Genomic DNA, 20,592 nt, shown 5'->3' on the forward strand with positions numbered 1-20,592 from the left:
AGCCTGGAATCCTGTAGCGACTTCTTTTAAGATAAGCACTGATTGCCTCCCAAAGAGTCTCTTTACTGAGAATGTCAAATGATTAAATCTACAGTGATGAATCAGAATGAGTAGCAGATCCAGGCTTATTTGGAAAGCAGCCAAACTACGCTTACAATGGAAGATGTACAAGTCAAATATGCATGCCATTAAGTGGTTCCACACAAGGACAGAGAAAATCTCAGTGTGCAGCACATAAGTAGTCCATCTAGACCCATGCGGAAATCAAGTCCAGATCTATATGCACTCTAGAGAAAGGTGCAAAAAACTCCATACCTGTCTGTCATATGATACTCAACTGCTTAATTTTTTTCTCCCCTTCAATCAACATAACATAGCTTATGCCCCAGAGCACAAAGATTCACATCCCCTATTTAACAATCAGGTTCATCCTTGGTCATTGCTTAGCAGCCCTTGCCATTAGGTGATATTTTTGTCAGAATGTTTTCCACTATTGGAATGCTTGATCACCTGTGCAAATCTTCTCCTTTTCAAATTCCTGTCAATTTCCAAGCTATAAGTCTGTGGATGCACCAAACCTTGCACAAAACTTTCTACCATGGAGATTTGTTAATGACAGTATTTTCTTATTTCTGTATACGGAATCGCCTACCAAAACAAGAAGTTGATTATCATAATTGATAACACTATTGATAGTTGTGATGCTTTATCGTCGGCTTCCAAAATGTGTTTTTATGTCATCAAAATGGAATGTCTTCTGTATAATCCAAGATATGAATTTAAACTGTTTTTACCACAGCAGTATAACACCCACACGCATGCACACACACACCTAAGCCAACACCTTCCTTTCAGAGCATCCTTATATAGGGTTGTACTGCCCTTCATGCCCAACCAAGCAGGTTTTTTTGTTGTTGTTGTTTTGTTTTTGTTTGTTTTTCATATCAGGTATATGAATTTTACTAATGATAGTCCAATGGACAGCATGATATACAAATCTAAGCTGCTTGCTAAGTGGATTCTTCATTTCAAAAGAGTGGCAGAGATGTTTTGCCTTGGAATAATTTTTATCTCTTTTTCTTTGATCCTTAGATTGCATTTATATTACTGAAACAAGACAGCAAATATTTTTATACAGCATCTCTATTACCCTGTCACTATTCACATTAATCAATAAAGAGACTAGATTAAAAAAAAAAAAAAAGGCTTGAGAAGTTTTATAAGTATAGCATGCTTTTTTACTACTTTTACCAAAATCAGCTCCCAGTTGTTCTTAGCAGTTCTAATAATTGACTAAATCACCATCCCAGAAGTAGTTGTAGAATCAGTAACATCAAGTGAACTGCAAAAAGTAGTATATCTGTAGCTTCTAGCACTTTAATAATTATTCTCTGCATAATGAATCTGAACCTTTTCACAAAGCTTGATGTTACTGCAGCAATTTGCCTCATGTAGCCTAAAGACTCAAAGAACATGATATTTTTTAGGAGTTAAAAGGGGGTTAATACCCAAGTACAATTTTAAGGATATAATTAAAATCTCACTTTCATGCTTTTCTAAGAAACTTGTCTCTTAGGATTTTGAGGAACAAAACCTACCCAGGCAGATGAGAAAGATTTTCACTAAGTAACAAAGCAGGAACATTAAGACTGAAATTAATTCTGTATGCTACCATTCCCAAGAACAGAAACTAGCAATAAAAGGAAATTGAGAATGCCATTGTAGTACTTGAGGGAGAAGGCTTCATTATTATATTTCTCAAAACTAGCAATGGAATTGAAAGTTAGCCTAATTATTTAAATATCCCCAAAATATGTATATAAAAAGTACTGGTCTCTCTGTGTTTCTCTAAAAACAGTACTGTATTGGATTTGCGTGGCAAGGTTTTCATAGTGTGGGGGCTGCAGGGGTGGCTTTTGTGAGGAGTCCAGCAGCTGCTCCATGTCAGATAAGAGCCAGCTCCTGTTAACTCCAAAAGGGGCCTGCTGCTGGCCAAACCTGAGCCTGTCAGTGGTGCTGGTTGCATTTCTGTGAGATCAAATTTAAGAAAGGAAAATACTGCTGTGCAACAGCAGCTGGGAGAGAAGAATGAGAAAACGTAATGAGAAACAATCCTACAAACGCCAAGGTCAATGAAGGAGGGCAGGAGGTGCTCCAGGCACGGAGCAGAAGTTCCCCTGCGGCCTGTGGAGAGGCCCCTGGTGGAGCAGGCTGTCCCCCTGCAGCCCATGGGTCCCACACGGAGCAGATCTCCACGCTGCAGCCCCCCCGTGGAGGAGCCCCCGGTGGAGCAGGTGGATGTGGCCTGGAGGAGGCTGCGGCCCATGGAGAGCCCCCGCAGGAGCAGGCCCCGGGCCGGAGCTGCAGCCCGTGGAGAGGAGCCCACGCAGGAGCAGGGGGTCTGGGGGGAGCTGCCGCCCGTGGGGGACCCGTGCTGGAGCAGTTTGCTCCTGGGGGATGGACCCCGTGGTACAGAACCATCATGGAGCAGTTCTTGAAGAAGCCCACACAGGATCAGTTTGGGAAGGATGGCGTCCCATGGGAGGAACCCCACACTGCAGAAGGGGAGGAGAGTGACCACAGAGGAGCTGCAACAGCAAAGGGTTATGGACTGACTGCAAACCGCCATTTCCCTGTTTCCCTGTGCCACTCAGGGGGGAAGAGATAGAAGAGGGTAGATGTCAGGGGAAAGGTGTTTTTAGTTTGCTTTTAGTTTCTCACTGCTCTAGTCTGTTAGTAATAGGCAATAAATTATATTAATCTCCCTTATGCTGAGTCTGGTTTGCCCATGATGGTAACTGGTGAGCAACCTACCTGTCCTTATCCCCACCCGTGAGCCCTTTTTTATTGTATTTTCTCCTCCTCTTCCTTTGAGGAGGGGGAGTGAGGGAACAGTTTTGGTGGAGTTCAGCTGCCCATCAGGGTGAAACCACCACAAACATCCTTGGAATGAGACTGTGATTATGGGAAATTCCTTCTTGATATTCCTTCTCAAAAGCAGTTGAGAACACAACTCCTAAAACAAACAAATATAAAGACAAACATTGAACCTACATAGAATCAAAGTCCAGCTGGTAAAAAATGCTAAGCGTTAGTTTATGCAAACAAAGTACATTTCAGGTTATATGTGTGTGTAGCCTGCAAGAGTTTGCAGCCCTTTCCACAGCTTTAGGTTGCATGTATGTTTACAACTTTAGAAATCTGCCTATTTAACACTGAAATTAGGAAGCAGCTATCACATGAATAATTAATGCTGGTTACCTCCTTAATTTTCTTTCCAGTGTATGCAGCAGGAGCATCTGCCCATCTGACTTTTGAAACATGAAATTCCAAGTTAACACCTTTCTTTTTTCTGACATTAAAAGCAACCTTTGATAGAAAGTCAGAGGTTGAGCCTGAATCAGGTACATGTAAGACTGATGAATCATGAAAGAAGCTACCAGCATGAATTACTTTGATGGAGGGCATGCACACTTCTTAAAAATTGAGCTGAACAATGCTGCAAACTGCCAGGGAAGGAGACAGCATGGCTTACGCTACAGAGTGACAGAATCATTGTATGAACGAGAAAGCTTACACCCAGACACAAAGCAGTTCAGACTAAGCTCTGTCTACTATTTCCATGGCCTTTGGAACAGCATTCTGACCTGAAGTATTTGTAGCATTTACTATCATCACAACAACATCCATCACTTGATTTTTGGTCTCTCTTATTCCAAATGCAGTTTAGTTGTAGAACACCCACAAAGGCAGTGCCTTTCATTTACTTTGCTGAGGAAAACTATGTTCCCACTTCTCTTTTAAAGCTAATCTCTTAAAGTTGTCATCACAGCAATCAGAGCAATGCACTGCCAGACTCTGGTGCCAATCTTTAAATTTAAATAGAGGCATAGTTTTGTATCCACTTCTATGGATTTGAATGCCTGTCATTCCTCTGTCACCTACTGGAGAAATGGAAATCCAGTTGCTTATTGCATATAAAGCAGATAAGCAAGCATAGCTTTGGAAGGGACCTTTGAAAGGCAGCCTTCTGTCAGTGGATTTGTTCAAGACCTGATTCCAAATTTCACTTACGTTGTTCTAGATGTCTCACAGATAAGGACCAAAGTGAGGCACAACTACCTCCTTCACATGCACTCAGGTGCAAAATGTCATGGAGTGGTATCAGGTCATCATCCAGCATTCTCCAGGTCCAGTGGGCACCAAACACCTCACTACACAGTGAAGCTTCGTGCAACTTCATTTCTTACACTAGAGGCTTCTGAGCTCAAAATCAATCCTACTCCCAAACTGAATATTTACTTATAAGAAATCAGTACAAGGAAGGAATTGAGTTCAAACTTTATCATGTGTGTGAAGAAGAGAGGGCAGAGAGGGGAGAGGAGCCTCCTTGGTAGCTTAAGATTCCTCCCAAGTCCTTTCCCCACATCAAGCTGTTTGCAGAACTGGAAACTATTCATTCTGTACTGGAAATACATAATCTTCTGATGCAGAGTGGCAGGAATGGTTGACAAACGTTATATAGAACTGCTGAGCAAGTTGCATGCAGAATAAAGAAAGCCCGTTATTACCTTTAACAAAAGGGAACTGAGCAGCACTCACTGAACTTGATGAGAGCAAGAGAGAGAAAAACACCGCACTAGGGTAGGGATTTAAACAAACACAGCTAGCTATTTCTTTGCTCTAACAAAATTACAAGACACGTACTGAAATGAAGAGTATGTGGTACTAGGACAATCATGATGTTGAGTATAGTTGTTAATGAGGCAAAGGAGGGGGAAAAAAAAGAAGCAAAAGGTCACAATATCAATTTTAAGTATTAACATGCTTGAGTATCAATCTACTCGAGAGAATTGAGAAGGGAAGAGACACATGATCTCACTGCAGGAACAAAGTTTCTGAAAGCTTACTAACCAGCAGAACAGGCTGACCATCTCCTAGCAAACTGCATGTGGTTTATCTGGATGCAGGAGGGGAATGCATCCTTAGAAAGTTTCTGATGATAGTAAACTGGGAGGTGCTGTTGACTCTCTTGAGGGACAGGTGGCCTTACAGAGGCAGCTAGATAGATTGGAGCACTGGGAGTAGCAATGACATAAAGTTTAACAAGAACAAATGCCAGTCTGTACCTGGGGCGGAATGCCAGACACAGGTACAGACTGGGAGGTGAATGGCTAGAGAGCAGCTCGGCAGAAAGGGATAGGAGGTGCTGGTCAACAGTAGTTTCGACATCAGCCAGCAATGTGCTTTGGCAGTGAACAGGGCAAATTGTATTTTGGGTTGCATTAAACACAGCACATCCAGACAGTCAAAAGAGGTGATTCCCCCACTATATTTAGCACTGCTGCAGCCTCACTTTGAATACTTTGTGCAGTTCTGGGCTCTACAAAACAAAAAGGTTGTTAAGGTCCTGAAAGGCATCCAGAGGAAGGCAACAAAGTTGGTGACAGGACTGGAAGGCATGTCTTATGAGGAGAGGCTGAGGACACTTGGGTTGTCTGGTCTGGAGAAAAGGAGGCTGAGAGGCGGCCTCACTGCTCTCTACACCTTCATGAGGAGGGAAAGTGGAGAGGGAGGTGCTGGACTCTTCTCCCTGGTAACCAGTGACAGAATGCATGGGAATGGCACAAAGCTGTGCCAGAGGAGGTTCAGACTGGACATTAGGAAAAATGTATTTACTGTGCAGGTGGTCAAACCCTGGAACAGGCTTCCTAGCAAGACGGTTGATGCCCCATGCCATACGGTGTTCAAGAAGTATTTGAACAATGTCCTCAATAATATGCTTTAACTTTTGGTTAGCCCTGAAGTGGTCAGGCAGTTGGACTCAATCTTTGTAGGTCTCTTCCAACTGAACTGTTCCTTTGGGAATTTCCAAAAACAACAGTTTGATCAGCAGTTGCAGTGCCCTTGCCAGATCTGCTAAAATCCATTACAAGAAGCACATGAGAAAACATTTCCAGAAGGCACCTTTTAAGTGCAAGAATCAATGGATGTCCACTTTTATACATGCCATAGCTTATCTGCAGTTTTCAGTCCAATATACGAGCATAAGCTGAGATATCAGACATGTTCAGGCAACCATGTCACAGAAAGGAAAGTGTCTGAGGAGACAGATCTCAAGGGGCTAGAGCACTTTGAGAGAGAGATTCAACACCTTATGAATCCCATTTTTAGAAAATATAGGAACAATTTATGCTCAAATTCACATCTCTTCAGTCATCATTTTAAAACCTTGGAAGGACTCATACTCAGATTTCTCAAGGGTATTTTAGGTATTTAAATCCCACTATCATGTAGGGGCTTTCACAGATCAGCACCTCGATGTGTAACATAGGGGATTTTCAAGCACACTTTTCTCCCATTGGTTCCTGTGGGAGTTAGTCATATAAAATGTAGGACAGGACTAATTATAGAATAAAACCTGACAGAGGTGGTTTATCTTAAGGAACTTCTTTGGGATGGTAATTTTAAGAACACCTATATTTAACTGTACAGCTGACTTCACAGTGAGGAAAGAGTCTCTATTATCAAGACTAAAACTCTTCTTGCTGCACAGTATGTCTTGTTCTATGCAGCATTAGTGGGCATCTGATAATCCCATTTCCATAGCACTCTTGAAATCTTATGCACCAACTTCAGTTGCTACTTTAAACAAAAAAAAAAACAACAAAAAAAAAACAGAACACAATTCCTCCTTCATACCTCCTTTAAAGGGCATATTTCTCAAAGCTCTTAGTTTTACTACTTCTGACACTCTTTCTGGAAAGTTTCAAAACTAAATACAAGAATTCAGCAATTCCCCACTGCTGCAGGAGGAACATTACCTTATATACATCTGTCCTGTTTAGAAACCAGAATGGTATCTCCCTCATGCAAAAGCATCATATTGATGATTAGTTGAGTCTGTAGTCACCTTTAGCTCTCTTCCAGGTTTTTCTACTTTTCCTCCAGTTTTCTTCAATAACTTTAAAAATCGTGCCTCACATTTACCCTTTCCGTGTTCTGAGGTGACACCCATCCTGTAACAGTCCTTACAAAGTAGCTGCTAATGGTACCAGAACTGCTTTGGCTCACTCTTTAAACATCCCAGAATGAACACATACCAATTTGAAGTAATTTGCTTTAGCCCTGCCTTTAAAAAAAAATAAAAATAAAAATAAAAATCTAGCATTATACTATTGTAAAAACATCAAAGAGTTATTCAAGGGCAGATGCCCTGGTGCAGTCCCAAAATGTGACTGCAATTCACACAGATGTACTGAAGTCAGTCTTAATCCTGATTAAGCTCAGTTTCAGCCATTGTATTTTTACTGAGGTTCATGGGCACCTGCTACAGAGCTCTGAAACTAGATTCTGTGTGACCATGACTACACATTTCTCCTGATATATGAGCACCACAAAACTTAGCTACCAGATATCTCTTGAACCAATTGAAAAAAAAGATCTCCCATGTCAGCCTAGGTGAGATCTGCAGTAATGTCCAAGCACAGCAAAACATGAATAGGAGAGTCCAGAACACATACATACTATCCTTGTGTGTCCAGGGCAGAAACAGTTAAGAGCATACATATTTTCAAAAGAATCCAAAATTCACTATGTCATTAAGATTTATAAATGAGTACTGCTTACAAATGTATTTGTCCACAGTACTGAAAATTCAAGAGGGCTGAATCCAAGAAAAGAGACCAAAGACAGAGGAAAGCAATGAGAAATGCTGAGTTGTGACCTTACCACCTGAGAAAAAAAACTGTTAATGCCTAATACAAGACCTCTCTGTAGTAATCCAGTTTGCTCTTAATGTAATTATAACTTCACAGCATCCTGGGCCAGATAATTTAGAGCCCCAAAACTTCCAGGATTCAGGCAGAATCTTCAGAATCATAGAATCATTTAGGTTAGAAAAGACCTTTAAGATCATCATGTCCAACCATTAACTTAGCATTGCTAAGTCTACCACTAAACCATGTCTCTAAGCACATCTTTTGAATACCTCCAGGGATGATGGAATTTTATTACTGTCCCTTGCCACCATATCTACGCTAGCAAACTAGTACTCATACCTGTGTCCTGGCTATCTCATGACACTGCTTGTTGGCACACTGCCTGACACGGTTTTGGCCCATGCCACCTAGCACTGTGCCAGACAATGTCAGGACATGGTTACAGGCAAGAACACAGGACAAAGCATGTTTCTTATATGCAGCATGGATGGTGGAGGAACTGGGAACAAACAGTCATGCAGCCCTATGGATGAAGTCATGCCAAGCCAAATCACCCCCAAGACCACAGTGAAGGACCTGGCCTGTTTCATTTACTGATATACATATACTTTATAAAAGTACTGAGTTACAGAGACAATTGATTCCATTTTCAAGAAAGTCCACATATTGTAAGAATGATAACTGTTTCCTCCTTGGTTTAAAAAAAAAAAAAAGACTAACATTCTTTTTATTTTTGACACAGATGAGTCAGCAGATAAGGAAGGCAGATTCCAAATATAGCTTCTTATGCAAGAGAACACAGCAAGAAGAAGAAAATATGATCAGGAATTTTCCGTCATGCGGATCACAACATTATATTGCTTGTGATGAGCCCAGCCAGCCAGACAGCACTGCCTATTGTCAGCCATGCTTTAAAGATCCCTGAACTATTCCAGCAATGAGCAAGAGAAAACAGTATTTTGCCTGATAAAAAATATTTGAGAAATTTTCAGCTGAGCATCTGTTAGCAATGGGCAGTATACCAGTGCTACAACTCTTCTACATTCCCACAGAAGGCTGAAGAAACAGGCTACAGTCCAGCTCCACAGGGTTACAGTCCGGCTCCACAGTTCCTGGCAAAGGCATTTTTCTCTCCACAAAGAGTAGGAGGAAGAGGATTCTTTGCACCAGAAGAGAGGCATAATACTGTGGAGAATAAAAAGGAGGTTACAGGACACAACCACCATGATAAGATGGTGAGGGGAAGGGCTCTTCCAGGACTGGAAATCCTGTAGTATGTGGGATTGAAGTCTAAATGGGAAGTCCTAGCTCTCCATCTAGATCAGTTGGAGAGTACACACTTAGTGATGGCAAACAGCTTCCCACTTTCATCACCAGCTCACTGTCCAAAAGATAAGTGACATTATAATACCTGCTGGTGTCAGAGTATTTTTCTTGGAATCAGCACCATCCAGAAAAGTACCTAGCGGTACCAATTAACCACTTGAGGAGATGACCTCCACAACAGTTATTCGGCCAATTTTCTGACATGGTTGACATGCAGTATCCAGTTGGAACAGGGACAAACAGTGACCAAATAGGCAGCTATCTGCCTTATTATATTGTTAGACTCCAACCAGATTTAGATAGGTCTCTACTAAAAGCATCTCCTCTGGATCATTTTGAGCTTTAGCTAGCAAAGATCTCTTGGAAAGGCACTGCAGACACACAATACTTAATATTACATACGGTGCTCAGTATCAACAATGAGTGCAGCAAATTTTGTTAGACTACAGGTCTATTCTAATTGTTGGCTATATTTCAGTGTTGTGAAACATAACAGTCCCATAACAGTCAAACAGCTTGTCCCTAGCTTGCCACCTTATGCTTCACAAGTATTCATAAAACCCAGTCACCTTAAAACACCAACCTCTATGTAAGATGAAAAGTATTGCAGTACAAATCACGTGTCAGAGAATTTCTGGCTTTATGGACATAGTTCAAGAAGAGCAAATTCATCACAGTTCTATCAACTTCAAGCAGAGCTGTATCAATTTAGTCCATAGAGGAACAGGATGTAAATAAGTACTTTTGGAGTCCTTCCTGCTAAAATGTCCATGAAAAATAATAATAATAATAATGATAAGATACTATGATGATTATAAGAGCTAACAACAAAGATTCTGGGATCAAAATTCCTTTTTCTCTCATAACTTCCAGACCTTAAAGCAATGATTGTAGAAATGCTTCTTGAACATCAGTACCAGAAAAGTTGTGTAAGTCATAATATAAGATGAAATTCGTTTCCAAGGGCACTGTAAATACTTTTTAAACTACTGTGTCTCACTAGAATACCGCAACAGGTTTGAACAGAAGCGTAGTTTATTAATTTTTCTGTAATATTTATGTACTAAGCAGAAGAGTACATGATTTTAGGAACAGAGTAAGCCTACATAATGTTAAGCATAAATCATGCCATCTACAATAACCACCACCTCAGATAATCTTGATGAAGCTGTCAGATATATTCCATTCCTTAAAACTCATTGTCTGGTCCAAGAACGTGAAAATCTACAGAAATTTCCATCCGTTTCTAAAGTACCTGAGCCTTCAATATAGGATATTGTTTCTTATTCCTTAAGGATATAGTCTGTGGCTTTCCATAAAAATGTACAGTTGCTAATATGCAATGAGAAATCACTACGGTATATAAAGGCAAACAACCAGATAATTTAGCAAATTATAGGTTGATTCAGGTCTCCAAATCCATGGGTCTGGAAATCTTCACCAAATGTCAAGACACTTTAGCCCTATTTCCATCATCACCTCTCATCATTTCCAGTCACTCACTCAAAATATATCAGATGCTAAACATACATGACAAATGATTGCAATGCAGAAGGATGGAATGGATTTTTGAAGAACGTGTGCCAAGATACCTAACAGGCTAAAAAATAAGACCACTTCACTGTATTTTTTTTTTCCATTTTGCACTCCCAAGTCTCTGAGTATGTTATCCAGAGTTACTCATTGAGCTAATTGTCTACTATGAGATATGAATATGTTGTTGGTAAGGTCTATTCCTTCTTGGGAAGTACATTAGGTTACCTCAGTGCCTCCTAGGGCTCTGGATGTTCCAAGAAGAAAAAACAGTAGGTACAAGGAACCGCTACCTCAAAGAAATGACCTTCATAAACAAAGCAATCGGAACAATCATCAGACCAAAAGTCAAGAACAATGTGCTCTTTTTTCAGTCTTCAGCACCCACTTCATTTAAGCCTCATCAGATAAAGAGATGCAAACCAAAGGCTAGTATGTTCTAGAGAAAGAAGACACCTGGAGTTTATAAAATATCTGGTCCAATTAAACATCTGATAGCAAAAACAAGTTTGTCTTGGATTCCAGTAGAGATTTTCCTAATTTACTTTATAAGTTCCAAGATCAGGATCACAAAGAAACATGAAAAAACAAAACAAAACAAAACAACATAATAGAAGAATGCCTATACATTACTAAAGCAAACAGACACACATAACAGTGAGTTCCTTGCTGGCCTATCTATATCAAGATGAGGACAGCACGAATTTAGTTAGTATACAAGGGGAACAAGAGTCAAAACAAACTGAATCTCAAGAGAGGAAAACTGAGCAGGAGCAGATGGAGACAGCAGTAATCATTAAAGATGCTGGCAACACCCAGTTCTCTCCTCTGGCACTTCCGAAGAATTTTTTATTCGGAGCTATGAGTATATGTATATAATCGTCAGCTTACAATGCAAGCATTACCTCTCAAGGGATACCATTGTCAAATGCATGCACTCAATATAAAAGCACATGAAATTATAGCTGACACACAACTAGTGAATGAACTTTTTTCCTTCCAATGCAAACTAGATCAGGTGGCTCTCCCAGGGACAAAGCTTATTTTTAAAACTAACTGTACTTCTATTTTGTGGTATGCAATTTAAGCTGAGGCTTGCGAAACTACTTACTAACTATAACACACTCCAAAGGAGTAGGGGGATAGAGTAGGGCAGAAAAACAGAAATGTTTACTACTAGCATTATTTCACACTCATCACTTTACAGCTCTACAACCTTTGTACTGACCTTACCAGGACACAACAGTGTTAATCATGCATTCAGGAGGCCCTTGAGCCAACACAGCAGCAGATTTTAATTGGCTTTTCTGTTGAGCCAATTCTTCCTTCGTGATTTATCATGAAGAAATTAAATAGCCTTATTTTGAAATGCTAATTCATTATTTAGCATGAGCTTAATTTAAAAAAAAAAAAAAAACTCTGAATAACGTAAAATATCTGAAGAAACTAGCTAACCTCTCTGCTAAAGAAAGCCTAGAAGAACTTGCAGCTCTTCATCTGTGTGTAGTAATTCTAAATAGGGTAACCTGGCTCAGTACAGCAGGTACTAGAGGCATTTGAAAGTGCCCCTGGCATCAGGCCTGAAGAAATCTGAGACTCAGAGTGCTACAAGAAAATTATTCCATGTAACTGCACTGAAATTGCATTTGAATGCCATTGTTGCCACAGCCATGAAGGAAGTCAAACATCTTAGCAAAGCACTTTGATCAACCCCACTCATGCAATTAAGTTTCAGACTAAAAGAAACTCAGATTTTATTCCACACAGACACTTAAACTGAGGAAATACCTACTGCTGAGCCAGTGGTAAAATATGAACTCTATTGAAATCATAGACAATTTTCTCATCAACTTCAAAAGGGCTACCCCATTGCCCAATAAATAATAAGACATATTACTGTCTTTTAAGACAATCCTGAAAAGCACACAAGTCTGTTATCTTCTGCATAACTCAAACTATAAGATTTCTGACAATTTCTGAATGAAACCTATTATTTCCTGGATTGAGGCATTTTCCAAAAAGACAGCCAGTCTTGATAAAGAAATAGAATGAGGAAGAATCTCATATAGTCCTAGCCACATTGTTAAAACAATTACTTAACCTTACAGTTAGAATAATGTTCCTTATTTCTAGTCTGCATTAGCACTTGCATTAGCTTTGAACTCCATTATCACAACACCTTATTTTCTCTTAGATTACATTCATTAGCTATCAGAGGTTGCCTCTACTACAATAGCCAGTGTTGATTACAGCAGTGAAGGTGTTACAAATCAACTAAAAAGCCTACCCTACAAAAGCCATAGTCTAATGACATAGTTCAATGTCATTAAACAGATAATGACCAAGATGTACCACTACAAAAGAAAAGCCATTTAACCATTAGAATAAGTAACCAAGAAAGTCATTACCACTGCTAGACCTGGAAGAACAAAGGGATGATTGGTTTGGTTGCCAAACCATAAACATTTATTTTGAACTGGCACTAGATGAGAGGTTTTGCTTCATTCTGGGAGTATTCTTTCTTTTTTTTTTCTCTTTTCTTTGTCACACCTCCTTTTCTCTCTCTATCCTGGTCCATTTTTTAAACAAAACAAAACCACTATATTAAATGAAAGAGTCAAAGGACTAACTTTCAGAATAGAACCATTTTGGCATTTCAAAACTAGACCTGAAATACTCCATTTTGAATAAAGTGTTTTATTAAAACGTTTTTCAAAATTTTTCCTTTCTCCTTCCATTTTTCAGTTCTTCCTCCACTGAACACAATAAAAAATAGCTCCTCTTCCCACCCCTACAAAACCTCATTTTTTTTCAGTGGATTTACAGTCTGTCAAAATAAAATTGTGTGTTCATTTATGTAATAGATAAAAATTATTCCAAAAGTTGATGAAAGATTTAGAAAACAGAATTATTGCTCTTTGTTATGAAAGATATCGAACAGAAAACTGTAATGGTATCTTTCAGCCTTGAAATTGATACCATAAGCAAACAGAATTAAAGATTTTTCTTTGAATGCCAGGCATATCAGTCATGAATAGAAGATGTTAGTCTTTCCACTTCTGTAGAGCATTTGGATTGGATTCAAAACCCCTAAAACTAGCTAACTAAAAAGGCATATTTGGTGACCCAATTAGAGTTCTAAGCTATCAGTATCCACTGAACCATGCCAGTGCCATCATGATCATCTTATCACCAAGCAAAAGATAGTTGGGACATTAATGTCCTGTAATGTATTTTATTTTACCACACATATTAAAATCCTCAGATTTAAATAAATACTGAACTGTACTGTTTAGTTAACTGTATCTCACTGGTTCTTCAGTGCTTAGTTCCCTTCAAAATCAGTAAGATAATGTTGCTTGAATAAGATCTCAAAGCAGATTTGAAGATCTGAGCCTTGGCTTTCAGTTTTAACTTCAAAAAATATCCAGAGCAAGTACCTGTTCTGAGCATGCTATTATCTATAAGGCATAGAAATAAAAAGTGACATACTTCCCAGTTAAAAACTCATTCTTCAGAGATAGCTGGAATGTGAGTCCCTTTCACACTGATTTAAGGCCACAACCTATTCCTGCAGTTGCCAAAAGTATAAATGGATTCAAACAGCAATAAGATTCATAAGTTCACAAGCAAAAGTTCTTTAATGGCTATTAAATATGAAAGGGTGGCTATGGCTTCCTCTAGTCCAGAAGGCCCTAGGGTGCAAACTTCCAGAAGCTAGGAGGCTAGAGTAACTTATATGATTTACCTATTATAATTTTTGCACGTGCTTGCTATTGGCCACCATCAGAAACAGGTGGATACAGGGCCACGGGGCTGCCCAGTACTCTTACCTGATCTCTGACTTCAGAGGAATTACTCTTCTTTCAGTCCTGTGGGTTGCTGGAATATAATGGCATACAATAGCTCCAAATTGGAGATACATGGATTTGACAGTTGAACAACTTGGTGGATAAGGAATTGGCTGGATGGTCACACTCAAAGAATTGTGGTCAACATCTCAATGTCCATGTGGAGATCAGTAACGAGTGGTGTTCCTCAGGGGTCAGTATTGGGACTGGCATTATTTCACAGCTTTGTTGGTGACATGGACAGTGGGATTTAGTGCCCCTTCAGCAAGTTTGCAGGTGACACCAAGTTGTGTGTTGAGGGCAACATGCTGGAGAGAAGGGATGCCATCAAGAGGGACCTGGACAGGCTTGAGAGGTGGGCCTGTGCAAACCTCATCAGGTTCAAACAAGGCCAAGAGCAAGGTCCTGCACTTGGGTTGGGGCAATCCCAAGCACAAATATAGGCTGGGTGGAAAATGGATTGAGAGCACTTGTGTCAATGCGCACTTGCAGCCCAAAAAGCCAAACATATCCTGGGCTGCATCAAAAGAAGTGTGGCCAACAGGTCAAGGGAGGTGATTCTCCCCCTCTGCTTTGCTCTTGTGAGACACCATCTGGAGTGCTACATTCAGCCCTGAGGCCTACAACCTAAGAAGGACACGGACCTGTTGGAGCAAGTCCAGAGGTGGGCCATGAGTATGATCGATGGGCTGGAGCACCTGTCCTATTTTGACAGGCTGAGGGAGTTGGGGTTGTTCAGCCTGGAGAAGAGAAGGCTCCGGGGAGATTTTATTGCCACCTTTCAGTGCCTAAAGGGGGCCTACAGGAAAGCTGGAGAGAGACTCTTTGTCAGGGAGTGTAGGGATAGGACAAGGGGTTGTTACCACTAACAGACTCTTCATCATAACTGTAAATATTTGAGCTCAAAGCTGAACAATTGTGCGATGCTGACTTAACTCTAAAGCACCTGCCTAAGCATAAAATATCAGAAGCTTTGCAATGGGAATATATGGAACTGCCTGCATGAAACAGACTGCTTCTTTATTCTTATCTGCTGAAACAGCACAATGGAGAATCTTGAGAAGAAAGATGAGACTGTGCACACCTCCACGGGACAAGGAGGAGCAGCAAAGACTTGATTGTGACCCCCAGGGGTCTTTAAAGACCTTTGGAGACCCTTGCCCAGGGCTGTGGTGCATTCACAACCAGGAGGAGCCTATGTAAATACTTTTGGGGAAAGTAATGAATATGTGTAATAACTCCAAGAATAAACAATTAATATGTATCAAGTAACATTAATATAACCTACCTGCGTCACTGAACTGGCATGCATGATCAGTGGAACGATCCCGCATGCATTCGACACCTTAATAAAGAATGTCTGCTTCTTAACATTACATTGATATTAAGGGTTTTATCTGAGATACTTTGGTAACAGGGTAATGGCTTTAAACTAAAAGAGGGTAGATTTAAATTAGATATAAGGAAGAAAATCTTTACTGTGAGGGTGGTGAGACACTGGAGCAGGTTGCGCAGAGGAGCTGTGGATGCCCCATCCCTGGAAGTATTTAAGGCCAGGTTGGATGGGGCTTTGAGCAACCTGGTCTAATGGGAGGTGTCCCTGTCCATGGCAGGGGGGTTGGAACTAGATTATCCTTCAGGGTGTCTTTCAACCCAAACCATTCTGTGAATAGCAAGCAAGTGAACAGCAGGGAGGAGAATGTGAAACAGATTTTGTTAGGGAACACATATGCTGCTTTCTCATGAAGTCTTCACACAACAGTTTTCCTACTGCATTTAAATATACAAGTAATAAGGGCCACCCAGATGATGGACCAGAGCACCTCTCATTTGAGGAAAGGCTAAGAGAGTTGGGGCTGTTCAGCCTAAAGAGGCGAATCAGGGGGTCCTCATCAATGTACAAAAACATGAAGGGCAGGTGCAAAGATGAGAGCCTTGCTGTTTTCAGTGGTGCTTAGTGCCAGGACAAGAAGCAATGGACACAAACTGGAACACAGAATGTTCCATCTGAACATCAGTAAACACATCTTTGCTGTGAGGATAACTGAGCACTGGCACAGGTTGTCCAGTATGGCTGTGGAGTCTTCCTCCTTGGAGATCTTTAAAAGCCATCTGGACATGGTCCTGGGCAACCTGCTTTACGTGTCCCTGCTTGAGCAGAGGAGTTGGACAAGATAACCTCCAAAGGTCCCTTCCAACCACAACCATTCTGTGAATCTGTGATTGTTATGCTAAGTGAAAAGACTATTAGCTAAGTGCAGGTAAATCATCTCTGGGGAGCAACAAAAAACTTTGTGTGTGTGTGGCAATGCAAAAAGCAACTTTAGAAAAGGGTCTACACTCAATTACCTCTACCAAGTGCAGAACACCACAATCCCTGTAAAATATGGTTTTACAATCAAAAGTCTTTTAAAACTCTATAGGCACAAGAAGAAGATTTACATCAACCTATTTGTCTTTGGGACATCTTTGCAAAGGCAGCAGTGTTTTAAGTGTCCTATGGGCAACTGGGAGGTAATGTCAAAAGGACAATATTCACACAGTACCCTTGCTATTTTATAAATCAAAGAACACATATTATTCCTTCCACTTTCATGTTACAAGAGTGGAACTGGGCTGCTTGTGATTGTTGCCTGTTTGCTTTTGAGCATCATTGGTTAATTAAGGTAGAAAATGCCACAACAGAATGTCAGTTATTTTTTAACCCAGAAATAACAGCTTGCATTCTGCTCTCTTGATGGTGCCTGCCTGTACACCCACTGGTCCCATGCTCTCCAAAATTCACCAAAGTCAAAGGCAGAACACAATTCTTACTGAGCTGACTAAAAAGAAAATAACATTTCTCTCATGTCTTTGTTCAAACACCTTGGACACATTTGACATGTTTATTTTGTCATAACGTCTATAAATCATGCAAATAATCAGTGTGTGCTCTCCTCAGCTGATGGTTTGGGGCTTTTTCTTATAAATAGAGGTCAAAAGTTCCAGAGAGTCTTGTAAGAGCATAGGCACTGTCTTTGGGCTGCAATTTGATGTGTTCTCTTTAAAGTAATTATATAGCTGGTTACAAGAGCTGAGACTGTTAATCTGTTCCTCCTCACTTCTTTCAGAGAAACAACTGTTTGGAGAGAGACTTTCATTGTTAAAATCTAGCAGTGTTTTCTGAAGATATATAGACTAATAGACAATGACAGACTAACAATTGGCACTTAATACAGTGACTACTTGATGTAGTGGTATTACAGCTATGGTGATTACACTGGTTTAGACAATAAACAATTATTTGAATGATAAGGTACCTTTGCACAGAAGTTTGTGCATTATCTTTCACACAATGCAATTCCCATCTGATTAACAGTTACTCACAGTGACTGTCAGTATACAAGGACAATAACAATATTGCAATGCTATCCGTCCCATCTTAGGCCTTATAATAACAATATGCCTTTTAAAAGTCCACTAACATTGTTTAGACTGTGTAGTACCATCACTTTGCTGTGTTAACATTCAGATTATGCATAAAGTTATATGAGAGACCAACCACAGAGTAATTACATTATCAATTTACAATGACTGCATTATAAATGTCATGCACTTTATCAAAAGCTGATAGGAAACAGCATAATGACTTCTGGAATAGCAATCAGACAGATAAAATACTAAGACTCCAAGACATTTTGACAGTGGTTAGTAATGTTACCCTCATGACTCTCAACACTTATAGTAGAGGTCAAGTTTTCAGACACTGCCATTTCTATGTGGGCACCAAAACACAAAAGAATGCAGAGTATGACATGCTGAGCATCATTAGAAACCTGACATATGCAAACAGAAAAGACAGACATAAAAGTGTAACTGAAAGAAGCTTTGGTTCACACGTTTTACCTCTTATGCACAGGAGGTAGGAACACAGCAGAGACAGAAACTCATCTGATGTGGCCTAACTCGTTCAACCACAGTAAATCCCACACGTGGCAGCCACGCTTCAGCACACCTGAAAACTCAACCATCTAAGTAGCTGTCTCACTAGGAGCTGAGCACTCTCCTAAGTCTGCTCTTGATGGGGATGTTCAGTATTTGAATGCATCTTACACATCTCCTTTCAAGAAAACTGAGCAGGTAGAATTTCTTAAACTGATTCTACATAGCTTTCCCCACACCTGCCCTTCTCTTTGAATTACTCTTCCCTTGAGAAACCAAATTTTATATATTAACCCAAGTCACTGATCTTCATAGGCAGCATATTTTAAAACAACACAGCTGTCTAGTGGTAGTACTAGCTGCTGCAAATAAACTGCTCACTGCTGCATACTTTTGCTGTCAAACACTTGACACTTCTGGAAAATGGCACTTTTGACATTCATTTGGATCTAAATTCAGAGGCTATTTGCCTCTAAACCCCCTCAACACACTGCATCTGCAAAGATTATTTGGAAACAACTAGGTCAAAGAGCAAGTAGATTTCATGTTGAACTGCGGAAACACAAACATCATGAATGGAAGAAGTTTTTGAGTAAAGATGGTCATTGAGATACTTCTAAGTCCTGGCTCTTATCCCTCTTTGCCCTCACAGGCAAATGTTCACCCCATCATACAAACTCTCTGTTATTTTCTAGTCTTTAATCACTTGTCTACTCATGTTTTGGATTAGTCAGCTCCAAACTATTGCCTGGTATCAGGATATTCAAAATCACCAGGAACAACAAGAATGAAAGAGAACTAACAATTTCTATCCCATATATTTTCAGGGTAAAACAGAAAAAAAGCACCTAGATAAATGGTGTGGATTCTCAGGAAAGCCCCTTCTGTTACCAGCTCAGGGAACAGGGACAAACTCATATAAAAAGATGATGGCAGAATATTTTTGCTAGATAGAGCATTTTCAAGAAAGCTCTGGGAAATACAGCAATATTTGAAAAGCAAGAAGCTAAGCACAGATTTTTATGCAATATCAATAGCCAAATCACCTCAGATAAAAGGGGAATGGAGCAGCTGGCAGTAATCTGTCTAGAATATGAAAAAACAAACAAAAAAAAACATGCTTCAATTTGTAAATTACCCTCCACATCAGAAGTTTTAAAAGTACTATTTAAAAGGAACAACCAAAAGATGTCACCTGGTGGAGTGGAACATAGTGCAGGCCTACGGAAACCCTCTGAAGAGCCCTTCATACATCCAGATATCAACACAGACCATCAAAATGGTAGTTTCATACTACTACTGAAAAGCGCATGACAGCTGCTCTGGGTCCTTGATTCAAGTCAGTATGCAGGGTGAATGGCAATGGCTACCCCCCACAGAACTAGCCTGTCTCACCAGACATTGGTCCAAAAGTAGTTGGAAGAGGACACCAATCCCTTTTCAGGCAGGACAAAGGCAGGCAAGAACCCAACACGTTCACAGAGGCATTCATGTCTCCCAAGGTAGCTCTGCATGTTCAGTTTGTACTTGTGCAAATTTGTCCTCCAGGTTTGTCCTCTGCTATCGGAAAATAGTGTGGATGTAGGACATCATAAGAGCAGTATCTGCTCTTAATGTCACACGGGAGAGACAACAGAAAGGAATGCAAAATTGGCACCCTTCTCCTCACAGCCTCTTCTCATTATTTTGAACTGCCAGAGAGGCCACAGAAAGAACAGGAGATAAGCATTACAGACCTGAACTGACCTCTACCTTTTTTGCCACATTCTTCCCCAGTATTTCTGCCCACTTAGAGGTACCATCTAAACAGCAGCAACAGCCCCTTGCAGAGACGCAAAGCCAGAAGGGCAGAACGACAGCTATTAGCTCTTGCTCCACATGGCCCCCACCAGCCACTTCTGCAGTGGAAGGAGCTCTCCCACCTCTCTGCTGCTGTTCCTTTACAGTGAAGAAGGGCGGGATCACCTTTAGATACCTGAGCTGCTCTTTGTGGCTCTGCATGGACAAGTCTCATAAAGCTACCGTGATCTATTACTGAAGGCCATCTGAGAGGGAGAAAGGTGTCAAGGAATTCCTTGCACACAGAGTCATGCTGCAGCCAAACATGGAAACCAATTGAGGGTGGATATGGCCAGGACTTGAAGCTCTGGATTCCCCATAAACACTTGGAGGTATCCTTCCTTAAACAGCTCTGTGGAATGAGGATTTGGCCTCTATTCTGGACCTCTTTTTTTTTTTTT

The 20,592-nt window shown here is 40.4% G+C and overlaps 1 protein-coding gene across 1 annotated transcript in view; it reads right to left on the reverse strand.

Annotated features, from left to right (window-relative positions):
- The window catches only part of LOC310895690 (uncharacterized protein), a 242,327-nt gene that overhangs the window by 218,433 nt on the left and 3,302 nt on the right, over nt 1-20,592 (reverse strand). The gene's annotated exons all lie outside the window — the stretch shown is intronic.

This window comes from Anser anser, assembly GCF_964211835.1.
Source record: "Anser anser genome assembly, chromosome: 2".
Classification (NCBI taxonomy): domain Eukaryota; kingdom Metazoa; phylum Chordata; class Aves; order Anseriformes; family Anatidae; genus Anser; species Anser anser.